The sequence below is a fragment of the Amphiprion ocellaris genome, chromosome 4 (genome assembly GCF_022539595.1).
Source record: "Amphiprion ocellaris isolate individual 3 ecotype Okinawa chromosome 4, ASM2253959v1, whole genome shotgun sequence".
Lineage (NCBI taxonomy): Eukaryota > Metazoa > Chordata > Actinopteri > Pomacentridae > Amphiprion > Amphiprion ocellaris.
In genome coordinates this window covers 29,128,707-29,141,844 of record NC_072769.1, presented here as the reverse complement: position 1 = coordinate 29,141,844, position 13,138 = coordinate 29,128,707, and the positions used below count along the sequence as shown (strand labels likewise).

Sequence of the window (13,138 nt, the reverse complement as noted above, 5' to 3'; positions counted from 1 at the left end):
AATGCTTTTGGTGTTTTCTGCCCGATCAATAGCTGTTTATGCGTGTACAGTGACACAGTATATCAGCCTCTGGGCAGAGTGCCAGCAGGTGGGGAATGACTCCAGTCAGCACTTTAGGAGATGGAAGAGGAGGGAGAGCAAACACATGCACACATGCATGCATCTCATAGGCCTGAAGATAGGATACGTCGGGGGTTGTGGGTATTAGTGGTCTTGATAAAGAGCAGCAAAGAGGGTGGAGCCGAGGGAAGTATTGGTGTTCGATACGTTGTGGATTTGAATGCAGTATCTGAGGGATGTGCAAACTGCAGAGATGAAGAGACGCAGATGAGAGACGAAAAACTGAAGCAAAGGAGGAGGAACTGTAGAGGATCAAGGATTTCTGAATAATCAGCAATCAGGGAATGTTCAAATAATGTTTTAAAGATAACATTTTAATTATGTTTTAGGGATGTTTCTCATTTCGAATATTGTTCCTATAATGTTAGAGAGGATGTTTAGAGGATGCTGTCAGTCACACAGAATATGTTTCATGATAACAAGAGGAGAACATTCTCAAACCAACGTTCAAAAAATGTTGTCAAGATGGCAATGTTCTTTGCAAAACGTTCCTGCAATGTGACATATTAACAAAGGTTGAGAAATATTGTTCCATAAAACATTCACATAATGTTACATGACATCAAAGGAAGGAAATTCTCAGTGCAACATTGAGCAAATATTCAAGATAGTAATTATAGGAAGAGGAACATCTTTAGAATGTGCGTAGGGAATTTTATCCTGCTTTATAGCTCAGTTGTCGTCTAGAAAATTACACAAAGGAAGAAGAGAGGATGAGTGATTTCTGAATACCAGTCAAGCAGGGAACGTTCCCACAACACTGAACAATTCCTACAAGCTCAAATAATGTTTGATAATGTACGATAAAATTTAAATTACATGTTAGGGATATTTGTTATTTCAAATATTGTTCCTGTAACGCTTGATGCATTGTTTTAATTGGAACATTAGATCATTCCTGCAACGTGACAAAGCAAAGTGTAACATTTTAGCTGCAGTATTTTTCCATAAAACATTCACACAATGTTTAGGAAAAGGGGCAGAAAGTTGTTAACGCAACATTGATGATGATGATGATGATGATTACTAACATTATTAGAACCTTGTAGGACTTTCTCAGACCGTTTTTAGAACAAACAAAACAAAACAAAAAAAAACGTACTACTACTACTACTAGTACTACTACTGCTACTACTACTACTACTACTACTACTAAATAATAATAATTTTAGGGAATAAAAACAAATAGTGGCTGAAAACATTACTAGAACCTTGCCGAATTTTCTCAGAATTTTTTTAGAACAAAAATAATTTAGCTTGGTTATCTTTTCAGAGAGTTTACTTCATTATTTTGTCTAGAAAATTAAGCAAATCCATTGTGTTTCTTGTGTTTCTTTCTATCCATTAACTGGTTTTCCACTGAACTCTGCCTTTGCTACAGAAAAAGATGTTGGCAGTTTCTCAGTGAGTGTTCAAACCCTGCATCACACATAATGCAGATAACGTGCCACTTATCTCACTTCCCACAAGATAAGTGAAATAAATGGGACGTGATAAAAACATTCCACGGCCTGTAACGCATAATTTTATTTTCTACATCTGTTATGTCACATCTGCCCAGACAAATTGTACACCGTGAGTTAACAACATCTGTCCAAACGTTTCTCTCACACAATGCAGGGCAATGCATTTGATCAATGATGCCGTGTGAATAATGAAAACAGGCATTAGCGTGACATTTTCCCTTGACTGTCTCTACGTTTATTAAGAGAACAGCCGCTCTGTTAACGTGAGTCGCCCATTTGCTCTCTGTACTAGAAAATCAAAACGCCATCAAGTCATTCTTTGCTGCCTTTTGAACGATGGAGTTTTGAATGATGTCTTGTAATTATCCTCTCTCACCTGTGGCCAGCAGGTTACAGGAGATGACTCACTTCCTGGGAAACGCTCAGCAGCAGTCCATCGCTAATCTTAATGTCATTTCTTCAGGCTTCAGGATTGAAATAGATATTGCCACTGAAATGAACTCAGGGGAGTGAGGTGGTGATGGGGCTGTTTTATACTATAACATCTGGTTAATGCAGCAGTAAAGGGCAGAAAAATGAGATCGCCACCTCACAACAAAACTACCATGAAAATAATTCAATAAACAATAAATGACATCACTGACCAATACAGAATACATTATTAGGCATTTATGATTTGACACAAGTGACTTAATTGAATGTTTCTAAATAATTTATTAACATTTCAGAGATGATTAACTATACTCGCTTATCTGTTAGTGGGTCACGAGGGCTCCATTCACACCCACAGGCAATTTAGACTGAAAGCAGACGTGTGTCTCAAGTGGCCAAAGTCATTATAGAGATCTATAGGGTTCTCACTGTAACACTACATAATGCCTGCTGTAAATGTCAGTATACTGTGAAGCAAGTTAGCTTAGCTTAGCATAATGACTGGGAATAAAGGTAAAAAACTAGCCTTGTTATGTCCCACTGGATCAAACCCGTCACCATGCAGAGAAGGCTGCACTGCCTCAGAATGTCTACTTTGTATTTTTTTAGTGCATTAAACAAACAAGATATAGCATGATAAGGGACCGCTCTTGCATACAGATTCCTCTTTTCCAACTAGATATTTAAAAGCACCCAGTTGCGTTACAGCACAGGGCTGGCAAAAGCTCTAGTTTGTGCAAATGTTCCTTTTCATGCACTGCAAACAACAACTGTGTAAGAAGTGTCCTCATTTTCATGCTCGAAGAAATAGAATCACAGTTTGTTTGCTGCTCTCCTCCTTAAGTGGAGACAGTTGTCAGTGCAGATACCAGAGCACAGTGCTAATGAGAGTTTCCACATCATATAGCGCCTCTAAAAAAAAGGATGCAAACGAGACTATTATGTACTCAGGAATCAAAGTGTATAGAAAAGAAGCAAACAACTTCAGAGCGGTGTTAGACTTGTTTCTAGTCTTTATACAAAGCTAAACTACAAAACGTGAACCTGCTGGTTTCATATTTCAAGTCCAGACACAAGAGTGATGCTGATCATCTTATTATACTCTCAACAAGGAAGCAAATGAGCCACTCTCTGAAAATTTTGAACTATTCTTCTAATTATTTGATTCTAGTATAGACATTTTCTGCTCTTATAAATGATCTATTATCCATTATATAGTTTTTGTAGTGTTTTAAATCGTACTATTGAATTTACTCAGGTAAAATCACATCATAAATAACAATATCGGGTCTGAAACCCAATATTTAAACTTGTTAGGTAATACTGTAATGCCAATTATAATCTTGTTTATTCATGCAACAGCTACTGTTTTAAATGTGCTATATAAAAACAGTGGCTTGACTTGACGATTATAACTGAGTTATTGATGAGGCTAGATGAAAAGACAAAGCAAAAAGGAAAAGCACCAACAAAAGAGAAAACACCAGTAGTATATTTAAAATATCTTTTACACTGATGTAAAACTGTTAATAACTTTTCAAGGATTTTTATGACCATAAAGAGTTAAATAAGTTTCTTGTTTAAGAAATTCTACTCTGGGAGCTTAAACTGGCAGTGATTTGTGCATTGTTTTGTGTAATTTATATTTCCCCTGAGAAACCCATATGCACAATAATTCCCTCGTCTCTAAGGGCCCTAAGATGATAAAAGGTGATTTATTTTCTCGAACCTTTACTCCACACTGCGTGCGCACACTGTATCATTTTTCAGCTTCTTTCTAAGCAATTTTCTGTATGTCATTTTCTTTGTGAAGAGGACATGTTCAAACATGACTGACCTTCGTGCCTTTACCAGCTGTGAGTGTGCTCTGCATCCTGATGAACTGCTATATGCGATAAAATCTCCAAGAGACTTCTCACGATGATTCAGTCCATTAGGTGTGACTGCAGAAGAAGTTAAAAGAAGATGGAAGGAATAGTCAGCATACATGAAGGGAAGTGCAGCAACACTGGAACAAAAACCTCCCACAAAACACGCATTCTCCAAATTATTCCACAATTCTTTACATTTAAGCATGTTAATTTGACTCTGGCAGTGATTGATGCAGCCGATGATGCAACATTTTAGCCTCACGTCTCATTAGGAACTTGTGTCACTATTGTTCCTGCACCTCAGAGAAGGATGGGAGTAACAGGGGAGGTGGGGGAGAATGAACAGATCCTCCCCTCTTCGTCCAGCACAGCTGCCCTGTGCACGTCTGGATGTTTGAAGACTCTATACTCCGTGGAGCACAGGAGATTTGTCAATAAGTCGGTCTCTGGAGGCAGGTAATCTTTACTCCTCCAGCCTGACAGCCTGCGGCGCTTTGTGTGGGGAGGAGAGTCCCTCTGTGTCCTTTTCCAGTTTTTACATCCTCTGCTGCACAGAACTACCGAAGCAGTGAAAGGATTAATGTATAGCTCATACAGTAATCTCATGCTCAGTGGGACACTGGACACGAAGGCAACTCCGGTTTACTGTTTGTTCTCTGATAAGGACAGAGAAAATACCTGCTGATGTTCATTGTCTGAAGAGAACAGAGTCTGAGAATCAAAACCCCCATTAATCCAGTCAAGGCCACGGTTTCCATCAAATTTGTTTTAAAGAGATCTGTGAGAAAATTGCAATGATATACACACACATTACGAACAAACTATTGAGGGCTTTCCAAGGTTAAATGCTAATCTGCTGCTACAAATGAGGTTTGTGGAGGCAGTTAAACAAGTTAACAACGTTTTATCATATTGATGAGCCAAGATAATGTGCAGGTGAGACAAAGTTAGCAAATGGGCTGGCAAAGAACATAGAGTTTTGGTGGAGAAATGCCAGAGAGAAGAGAAGAGAAAAAAGAAGAGTCCAGCCAGTATTTCCACATTATTCAAAAGGAATTTTCTAAGTGTTATGTACTCAGTTACTATAATTATGAACACAAGTTTCTGGTCCCAAGGTGGCCATTTACAATATGGTTGAGGAATTATGAGTTGTTGCTTAAGATCCACCAACTGTTGCCAATGTCTTGCAGACAGGACATCGGAATTTTAAACCCCTTCACATTATATGGTAACACCAACTGTCCAGTGTGACCTGCTGTATATTTTACAGACCAGTTATGACCTTTGAAATTAGTCATAATGGCCAAACAGGATTGGTTTTAATATGCCTCTGTATTAAAGATTGTACTTTTGAGTTCATCTTTCAAAAACTTCTGCTTCAGCCTAAGAAAGAACCGAGAGAACTGACAGGAATTGATATAATGCTAACATGGAGCATTCATTTCAATCTAGAAATAGATCCTGATACTACAGCCACTAGTGTATTTTTATGCAACCACATCCTCAGAGCCAGAAGATTAATGACTGACATCTGCTCAGTTTGACCTCCCAGTTTCACACCTGTTCAGCTGTACAGGAAGTTGATGTTCACTGACGTGACCTAATTATGATCAAACAGGAGCTATTGATAGAATACTAGATTTGATAAATACATCATGTGATGCTATCTTTGCAAATATGTTGATGCATCATTTTGCAGAACATTTCTGCTCCAGCTCTACAGAAGGTTTTAAAAAGTCAGACAGTGAATGGGACATTTTAATATTTTATCACTGCAGAGCAGGAACAAAGACAGAAAAAAGCCCAGAATAAATTTCTGATTAAAAGCCTCTCTCTCCTGAAATCTTTCAACTGAACAGATTACATCTGTTTTAAAGCTGTAACATAAGTAAGAAAGGGATTTTTTTATACCAGCCACTGAAACAGAATCATCTAAGATAGATCAGAGGCATTGCCTTCACTCTAAGCTTTGAGCTTATGGATATTAGCTATTCCATCTCACACACTTACTACTCTTTCTGGCTCTTACAACTTGAGGAAGGTTGAGCTTTTACATTTTTATGCCTTCAATTTCCTTTTTCCTTCAAAATGCTGTCTCATACTCCAGAGGCTGGATGTTGAATAGAAAACCCTGGAAGGGCTCAGCTGTTCTATTATAGATTAGACAGCGGCAGCACACGACTGTCATCTCTCAAAGAGCTGAGGGAACATTTCGGGACATGATGGTACACTGTGATCTTCAGAGACACGCATTTGTCTAAAAATGTTGTGAACACTCACCTCTGTAGTATCCACCTCTAGGAAACAACACACACACACACACATAACTGATAAAGCATTTTCAATCCGTCCTTGTAGAAGAATATACAGTAGATGTAATAAACCAGCCTTAAAATGCCAATAGAGAGGTCATTTCTGAAGCTGGCAGCAACTTAATGGGGATATTGCTTTGCTATAAATTTGGAAACCGGAATGTCATCGTACAAGTCTTAGTGCAAGTTTGATTCTAAATCATATCTGTCACCGCTTGCAGTGCTGCACGATGTGACTGTAAGGACACATCCCTGTAGGTTGATGTTGTTTTGTTGCACTCCTGCTCTGAAATAATGAGTCTCATCTGAATAGGGATGCAAAAGCCAGACAGTGTACCAGCGAGAGGTGCAAAGACACAGTTTATATGTATCAGATAACTACGAGGGAAATATCAAGTGTGTCATGTGCATGGGGTGTTTTTTCTTTAACTAAAAGCCATCACATAAAATCTTTCAGAAATGCATTATTTCCTGATAATCACAATGGAATAAGTGAATTGAATATTTTTTTAATTTCATGATTGTTAATCTTTATGTAGGAGCAAGTGTGTTAAAAAAAGAAGCTCTGAGAAACAGGAGACATGAGTAAAGAGGTGAGCAAAATCTCAAATTTTTCAAAAATATAGCTAAGTGGATTGAAATTTCTAAGGGGCATACGTATTTATTTATATATTTTTCACCAGATTTATCTCCACGGTGATACTTGTGTCTCTGGTGCATCCAGTCTGCAGAGCCTCACTTCTGCTGCTTGTGATGCACACATCAGTTTTCTCAAAGTACCTTCCTTCCCCCTCCTTCTCCACCTTTTCATGCTGCCAGCTGAAACACCTAAAAATACCCACCTTTTAGCTTCTCATCTCAAGTCTCCCTGTGTAACAGTGAGTTTTATTATATCTGTTTAATCACCGGATGACATGATGTATCACATTTTCTCACACGTGGGGGAAAAAAATTCAGGAGATTTAACCAAAAAGGAAGGAAAGAAGAAAGTTCTAGTATGACTTGTTTAAAAAAATATTATGTGTAATTTCTGACAGTCAGCTAACTGTGCAGTGAAATATTTAATATACAAAGCAACATCAGCATACTGTAAATACGTAAAGAGGTGTTTAGGAGGGCTGCAGAGGGAAGGGGTGCTGAGAGGTTGGGGTTAGAGAGGAAGGCTTAGGGTTAGGAAGAAGGAGATTAACTACAATGATTGATTTTAGGATGACTGATTCTAAAAGAACTTTGTTAGTTTTTTTGTTTTACACTTAAACTTCCTACAAGGATTACATCTCTGACTTGTTTTTTTGTTGTTTTTTTTTTCAAGAAATTCATTAGAACAAATTTCTGCATTAGGGTAGGGGGCAGAGAGCAGAGGGGTGGAGTTAGAAATTGGGTTTAGTGTTAAGGTTAGGATAAGGGAAATTATGGATATAAAAAAATTGTATATTTTTTGGTAGAAGGTATTGATTCAATGTAGCTTCCAGCTTCTGCCTGGAATACATCATTCAGAACTTCAGAGTAAAATGCAGCAAAAACAAAAGCCATCACGCTTCTAGCTGGGCAACACTCAACAGTGTTCAAATGGAACTGTGGAAAAAAGACAAGAAAAGCAATATTGTCTACTTCTCTAGCATTGTCATCCTCTTCCCTTTCTTTTGCTGAAAGGAGTAAAATGTCCTTGCTGGAATTTTGTGCTCCCTGCCGCTGCAAATGTAGAGCTTGTAGGCCTGTTTCAGCTCCACTAGAAGGTCCAGGTTTACGAGTGAGACCTCAAACACCGTCCAGTGTTTGGAGGGGCTTGCAGGCAGGCCCATGGCAGGAGACTGCATCACTGACCTGATGTCATCTTGCTCCTCAGCAGCCTGCACATCTCCCTCAGGCTGGACGGTTCCATCCTCCAGCTTGTGAGGTTCTGGTGGTTTGTGTCACTTTGACCCAGATGGTAGGCCACGGACGGGGATGCTGTCATGTATCCTCCAGATCTGGACACTGTAAACTTTTGGCAGGGTGAACCTGGATAGGATCTGAAGCTTCTGCAGCTGTGCCTGCAACATGACATGGCTCAGTGGGTTAGGAGATCTCTGAGGTGGTTGTAGTCCACAAAATCGCCTTCGTGATCAAGCCGACACAGCTGACAAAGGTCACCACTTGCAAAAGTGTGTCCCCACCAAGTCCTGTTGGCAGTCAAGAGAGGACCTTCCCCATCCATGGCATTCCATGGTCTCTGTATTTCTCCAGGGTCCTGGAATAGGCAAGAGAAAGCCTTTCAATTTACATGCGGGCCTGCAGGGTCATGGCTGCCACTGTGGAAAGAGGAGAAGGTTGTTGGTCTCCGAGGTGGACGTGCACAAAATCCTTTCTGTTCCACCAAACCTCCTTGGTGCCCTTGATGTCCCTGAACTTCACAGCTGGGAAAAAAGAAAACTTGTCCTCCACAAATCCTTGCAGCAGACAAGACTCCACATCTTTTCTATTTATCTGGATGCGAGCCCTTGCAAATGTGGTTGGTGCAGGGAGTCTGTCCTTGGTAGCCAGATCTATAAAAAAGTCCTCCAGGGACAAGGCACTGATGTGTCTACCTGGTGGTGAATCACCACAGAGATTTGAAAGGAGTAGCTCTGTGTTTTGCTTGTAGAGATCACCTAGCAGGTGTGGCCATAACAATGAGATTCAAAGTCAATTAATCATCATTTTCTTAATCAAAAATGTACCCTAAATCAATTCCAATGGTGGTCATAATCCATTCCATTTTCTGATTAGCAAGATAGACTTTCCAGTTAATGTAATTGTATTTTTCAAGTCGAATACACCCAATGCTGCTCATTTGTCCCCACAGAAGCTTTATAGGAGGTCAAGAAAAAGGGCTGCAACCTTCCCCTTTGTTCAGGGGAAAATATCTCCCCTCGCTTTGTCTGTCTGTCTGTCTGTCTGGCTCTGCTGGCTCTGTCTCTGCTATTATTAGCATCAAGCAGAAAAAAAAGTGGATAGCAGAGAGACGCCACGTCACAGACAGGGCCTACCTCAAAGTGATTCAGCACTTTCTGCCAGACAGGAAATAAAGCTAGAACCAGTCATTTCATGCAAAATGCAAAATGAACATTTATTTCCTATCAAGGAGTTATTCTTAGTTGTTTCTCCTCAAAGGTTTTTAGACTCATTCAATCAGTATTACTGATCTAACATCTTAAAAATGGCAGAGCTGCCCTCTTTAATTAATAATCTGCCATCTCCCTCTTAATTCATCCTCTGGTCTGCCTTCTTGATCTGTGTACATGCATCTCTGCAGAACGGTTTAGATGAGAGCAAAGTCTCAGAGAGCAGTCACTCCCCAAGGCTGCTTCAGCACAGCCAGATACTAGCAACAGACTCCAAGGAAACAGCAGCAGTGACTCACAAATTAACACTTCGTTCACTGGTACCAAGCCTGAGACGTGCAAAACCACCTTTCACTGGGCTGAATGGTAGAATGCAGTGAAATACTGTCTGTCTGGCATCGTGTGCTTTAAGAAATATTGTTGTATTTTGAGAAATGTTTGATATCAGTTTCATCACATTGGCTTTATTCAACATGGTTCTGAACAAGGACTGACAGCTGACACTAGACTGAAAAGCTTCAGAGCTACCTTGTTCACACCTTGTATCTTTTCTAACACGTAGAATAGAAAACAAGACGCTAGTTTAATGTGGTCAGGGTTCCATAGTTATTATTTACCAAAAGGGTTCTAACATAAGGCAGCGTACTATTGCTCCCCACTCGACAGATGCAGATGTTAATGCAGACAGGGGATATGCATACAGTCCTTTTCATACAACAGTAGGTACAAGTTGGTCTGATCAGGAGACAGTTGCGTTGCCTTCATATTGAAGAAAGGACAACACAACGGAGAAGTGAAACAGTGGTTGTGACATTGTCCTTTTTGCAAGCTGGTTACAGACTGGATTGTAGCACCATGTCAATGTGATTATTACTGAGGTGTGTAGAGCACAGTGGACAGCCATGACACGAGCTTTCTGGAGAATTTAGAATTTCTGCCAGTGTTCAGGCATGTACGAATCAAAGCACCTCCAAAGCTCAACAGAAACTACATCAATTAAAACTCTTTAAATAATGAATTATAAGTGTGGATGAGGGAGAATCTCCTCATACAGTCTTCACGCATGAACTGGCCTTAAAACATCATTTCCATTGCTAAGAGCACAACCAATCATCCCCATAGACTCGTTAGGTTGCTAGCTTACTAGCATTAGCATTAACCTTGTTAGTAAGGCAGCCTTCAAAATCCAAACGTAAAGGAAAAACTGCAAAGCTTTCTATGATCCTCAGAATCAAAGTTATAGCAGAACAACTGTTTTTGTGGTTTTTAACAAAGAACAATAAATCACATAGTTCAGGCTACAGTACAGGCTACAGTTCCTCAACAGAGGGAGAACTTTAAGCACAGCAGCTGTCAACAAAAACAAACTCATAAGAGAATGAAGTCTTCAACAAACTCAACATGATAAGAAGCACTAAAAAGGACAGAAAGCCCATTTGTGGAAAATATATATGTTTTGTCTGTATTTGAATTTTTTTATTTAACTCATGTCAAATCATTATGAAATGAATGGTACATGGTTTATGACTTTTTTCTATCTTTGTATGTGATCTATTATCTCCATAGCATCTCAGAAGTCCTTTATCATGTCAAGCTGGCTGCTTTGAACACTTCTGCATCTTTAAAAAAAAGCTCCACTTGATTCTTGTAGGTAGTCTTGGTGAATACACCAGTTGATGTATTAAGACAACTGAAACGGTAGTGCAACACAAAATATATATCTTGTCACCCAAAACACTTGCTGGGCCACTACTGACTTTAACAGCACACTCCTGCAAATCACAGCAATGCATTTTGAGTTAGTCTAAACAAACCAAAACATGCAAATAACCAAGACTGTCTAATCCATTTCCACAGCACTGCATTAAACATCACTGTTGTATTGAAATTTAATACAAAATACCTGCTTGGATGTGATACTGAGTTGGCTGGTCTTGATTCTAACTTTAGGTTTGCATGTATAGTGTCTGTTACAACCTGAAAGCCTGAAAACGTTTTCAGGTCATGTGGCAGGTGAGTGATTTTCATTCAAGTGAGCAGTTTCCTGTCCTCCGTGATACATCCTTAGTTCAAAGACAGTTCTGGTATTGTTGGAAGGTTTTTTTCTTGTAGCAGTTTTCCCCTGATACCAACGTTTGCTGTGTTAGGCTGCACACTTCCTACGGAGAGTCTTGTCTCATGTAATTCCCTATGAAACAAACATACTCCCTAAACTATCTGCGTGTTCCTTTAAAGGCGTCTTCAGACAGAAAGCGCAGTTTTCACATCATGTTGTTTGCATAAAGTCTGTTTATTGAACCCATTTTTTTCTGGCATCATGTCTGTGTTTTTTCTGCTAAACTCAACCTTGAACTGACCACACCGATGCCTGAAAATGCTTGGATAAAGTTCTAAAATAAATGTGTCTATGTCCCTTATTCATCTTGCTGCCCTTTTTGATTTCTGAGTGGGTCTTTGTGCATGTCAGAGGTCAGACTTTAATACGACTGCAGAGTCGACACCTCAGCTCAGAGAAAAGGAATGGCTTTGATCCAGAGATGCTGACAAACTGGTGAAATTTACGGCCTCGGCCGCTCGCTCTGCAGCCTGATTCTCATTTCCACCACCATCACAGCTCTGCACAGACACTTATCACCAGACAGAACATAAAACATGCTTCTCCCTCTACACTTTAGTCCTCTAGATTGCAGAGGGGGAGTCATGCGAAGGAGGGATTGCCACAGACAGAGTGCACAGATGGTATTTAGTAACTCGCCAAATTTTACAATTCTGAGGGAGATTCCAGAATTTCTGCATATTCCAGGATGAATGTTGGGCAAATGTGTGTGACACAATGTATGAGATGACTAGAATATTTTAATTTGATTTGTTAGAATTTTACCTGAAAAAATATTGAATTATGCTTAATATACTGTACAAAAGTTGTAGGTGCTGAAAGGTGTATTTGGAGTTGTTCATGCTGCAAGATGAATTTGGGACCAACAAGATGCCTCGCTGATTGTGTTACTTGACGGATAAGAATCTAAAGCGCATAAAGCATCTGCAGAGTACTGCAGTATGTCTGTCAGACAGTGCTAAATTAAATGGTTTTTCCACCTTCAGTCTTAAGGGGAAGATGAAAGGGGAAACATTACTATAACGTGTGAGAAATCAATGGAGAAAGCTGTCTTTATCTGCATGTGTTCAGCTTTGTTCTTTGTTCTCTTTCTATTCAAGGAAACACAATTTATACAACACTGCAAATATGTTAAGACAAGCATGTGTGCAGTAATTACAGAATGACACACTTGAGAAATCAGCCAGCAGCAATGCATACTGATTGCACTGGGACTGAAGGCAAAAACGCTGCTCGTGGCTTTCAGCAGTAAAATTCAAATTAATCCCAGATTGCGACAGAGTTTGCAATAGGAGGCGATATTTTATATACAGCAGTAGACAGTACTGTATTTCAGATGCATTTATAGCCTTATAAAGCTCTTGTGTGCTTTCTTTGGTTATGAAGTAAGGTGCATGGTCGTTAACGTGAAACTTAAAATAGAAAGAAGAAGCAGTCTTCAAGTTTAAGCAAAAAAAAGGGGGGATGGCTGTTTAATAAGAGGGCTTTTACGGTGGCGGTTCCACCACACCTTCTCCTGAGCAGCATTGCAGGGGTATAAATCTTTGAAGAACTGCAACCTGCATCAAGCATGCACACGCAGCACCGAGGCTGTCCCACCCACTCGGTGAGTAGGAGGAGAGATGAACTAATCAGAGACGATCCGTGAGGCCCAGGGTCTTGATGTCTGGGACTCTGTGTGTGTCTGAGTGTGTGACTGTAAGTGTGCATAGCAGGGATCAGGGTGTAAAGGTCATCA

At 39.8% G+C, this 13,138-nt stretch overlaps 1 protein-coding gene across 1 annotated transcript in view; it reads left to right on the top strand.

Moving 5' to 3' along the window:
• nt5c2b (5'-nucleotidase, cytosolic IIb) overlaps positions 1 to 13,138 on the top strand; it is a 65,940-nt gene that overhangs the window by 12,422 nt on the left and 40,380 nt on the right. The gene's annotated exons all lie outside the window — the stretch shown is intronic.